The sequence below is a fragment of the Mandrillus leucophaeus genome, unplaced genomic scaffold (assembly GCF_000951045.1).
Source record: "Mandrillus leucophaeus isolate KB7577 unplaced genomic scaffold, Mleu.le_1.0 Scaffold418, whole genome shotgun sequence".
NCBI classification, from domain to species: Eukaryota; Metazoa; Chordata; class Mammalia; order Primates; family Cercopithecidae; genus Mandrillus; species Mandrillus leucophaeus.
In genome coordinates this window covers 496431-499410 of record NW_012104454.1, presented here as the reverse complement: position 1 = coordinate 499410, position 2980 = coordinate 496431, and the positions used below count along the sequence as shown (strand labels likewise).

The 2980-nt window shown below is 44.0% G+C and overlaps 1 protein-coding gene across 3 annotated transcripts in view; it reads right to left on the bottom strand.

Annotated features, from left to right (window-relative positions):
- Positions 1-2980, bottom strand: part of SEMA4A (sema domain, immunoglobulin domain (Ig), transmembrane domain (TM) and short cytoplasmic domain, (semaphorin) 4A) — a 40153-nt gene that overhangs the window by 22343 nt on the left and 14830 nt on the right. The window lies entirely within an intron of this gene.

Below are 2980 nucleotides of genomic sequence, written 5' to 3'. Positions count from 1 at the left end.
TTAGCCAGGATGGTCTTGATCTCCTGACCTTGTGATCCGCCTGTCTCGGCCTCCCAAAGTGCTGGGATTACAGGCTTGAGCCACCGCGCCCGGCCAGGACTTTCATGTGTTTTGCTCACTTCTATATTCCCTGCCCAGAATAGTCGCATGTGTCCTCAAAAAATATTTGTTGAATGAAAAGAAGATAGGGCCGGGCACAGTGGGTCACGCCTGGAATCCCAGCACTTTAGGAGGCCAAAGTGGGTGTATTGCTTGAGCTCAGGAGTTCAAGACCAGCCTGGGCAACATGGTGAAACCCAGTTTCTACTAAAAATACCAAAAAAAGGCCATGCACTGTGGTTTACACCTGTAATCCCGACACTTTGGGAAGCCAAGGCAGGCAAATCACCTGAGGTCAGGAGTTCGAGACCAGCCTGGGCAACATGGTGAAACCCTGTCTCTACTAAAAATACAAAAATTAACTGGGCATGGTAGAGGGCACCTGTAGTCCCAGCTACTGGGGAGGCTGAGGCAGGAGAAGCGCTTGAACCCGGGAGGCAGAGGTTGTACCGAGCCAAGATAGAGCCACTACACTGAAGCCTGGGGGCACAGCAAGACTCCACCTCAAAATAAATAAATAAATAAATTAGTCGGACATGGTGGCGTGAAACTGTAGTCCCAGCTACTCAGGAGGCTGAGGTAGGAGAATCACTTGAACCCAGGAGGTGGAGGTTGCAGTGAGACAAGATCGCACCACTGCACTCCAGCCTGGATGACAGTGAGACTCCATCTAAAAAAAAAAAAAAAAGAAGAAGATAGGAAGATATAGTTCAAGAAAACTCAGAACTGAAAGAACTACGAGTACTAATTTCCAGGCTGAAGTGGCCCAGTGAGCACCCAGCACAATAAACGAGTAGTGTTCCATCAAAGCACAACACCATGAAATTTCAGAACACCAGGACCAAGAAAAAGCACTACAAGATTCCAGTGAGGGCAGTGAGGGCAGTGAGGGCAGTGAGGGCAGTGAGGCACGCTGCCTATACGGTAGCCCTGCTCCATGAGTATCAGTATTTAAAAAAAAAAAAAAAAGATTTCAGTGAAATAAAACGAGGTTACATTCAGAGTGCTAGAGATCAGAATAACTTTGGACTTCTCAACAGCACCACTGGAAGCTAGAAAATAATAAAGCAAGGCCTTCAAAGTTTGAAGGAAATGTGTTTCTACTCTAGAATGACGTATACCTAGCCAAATTATCAAATAGGAAAGTAGAATACATTTTCAGACACTCAAGATCTTAAAATGTTTTACCTGCCATGTTTCCTTTTCCAGGAATCTACAAAGGATAACCTCCACCAAAATGAGACAGTTAAAAATTAAAAAAAAAAAAAGAGGAAGCCATAGGACGCAAGAAACACGAGATGTGTCACAGGAAAGAGGCAAAGGGGAATCCCCAGGCTGATGAGGAAGGGGGATTCCAGGATGGCATCTGTGCTCCGGGAGTAGAGGGCACTAGTCCAGACTGGAGCAGACAGGAAGGCTCTCCAGGAAGACAAAACTGTTAGAAAAGCTAATAGGTCTGTCTTCAGAAGAGATTCAGATAATTTAGGAAGAGCTTGGGGTTGAATTAAAGATAAGAGCTTCGACCAGGCACAGTGCCTCATGCCTGTAATCCTAGCACTTTGGGAGGTTGAGGTAGGAGGATCACCTGAGGTCAGGAGTTAGAGACCAGTCTGGCCAACATGGTGAAACCCCATCTCTACTAAAATTACAAAAATTAGCTGGGTGAGGTGGCGAACACCTGTAATCCCAGCTACTCGGGAGGCTAAGGCAGGAGAATCACTTGAACCCAGGAGGCAGAGGTTGCAGTGAGCGGAGATCGCGCCATTGCACTCCAGCTTGGGTGACAGAGTGAGACACTGTTTCAAAAAAAATAATAAAAATAAAGAGCTTAGAAAACAAAGCAAGCAGAAAAGTCAAGATAATTACTAGCCCCAGGGAAAACAAAACTATGCAAAAAGGAAAAGTAATCATGGCTTACTACCTGGCTCGGCTGTGAATAAGAAGAGTCATAATATAAATAGTGATCTAACCAAAATTACCAGAAAACTACATTAGGAGATTGGGGGTGGGTGCAGTTACTGTATGTTGGCCCAAGTCAGTTTTGTTGAGAGAGGGTTAGAAAGCCGATTTGCATTGTTTGCTGATTTCTGTGATGTATACTTCCCCCATGGCTAATTTCAAGCTACCAATGTAATATCACTGAACACAAATTTGGAAAAAGATGTGCAAAAACAGTTCTTGCTAGCTGCTGCAAGCCAGCTCTAGCACACCACTGGGTGGAGACGGGGGTTGGGGAACATAGTTAAATTCTCACCTTTTACAATGGGAATTCAACAGATACTGTCAGAAACTGAAACATCAAGAAGTAGCAATAAAAGCATGTTATTTAGAGATTTTGAGATAAATTTAAAAAGAATCAGCTAAAAGAGTTGAAAATGTTTGGGGCGAGGTGGAGGATGGGAAATAGGACTGCTTTTTGTAGTTAACCCTATAGATCTATTTGATTTTAGATCTGATTCTTCAAATAACGTACATATAATAGCTCTGATTTTTTTCTCTTTTGTAGAAATGGGTTCCCCCCAATATTGCCCAGGCTGTGATTTTTTTTTCTTTTTTTCATTTAAAAACTTTTTTAGAGACAGCATCTCACTCTGGTCACCCAGGCTGGAGTACATTCTCATGATCACAGCTCACTGGAGCCTTGAACTCCCAGGCTCAAGTGATCCTCCTACCTCAGCCTCTTGAGTAGCTGACTACAGGCACATGTCACCATGCCCAACTAATTTTTTTTGGTAGAGACAGAGTCTTACAATGTCGCCCAGGCTGGTCTCAAACTCCTAGCCTCAAGTGAACCTCTCGTCTCAGTCTCCCAAATGGCTGGGATTACAGGCATAAGCCACCATGCCTGGCCTCTGATTTTTTTTTTTTTTTTTTTTTTTTT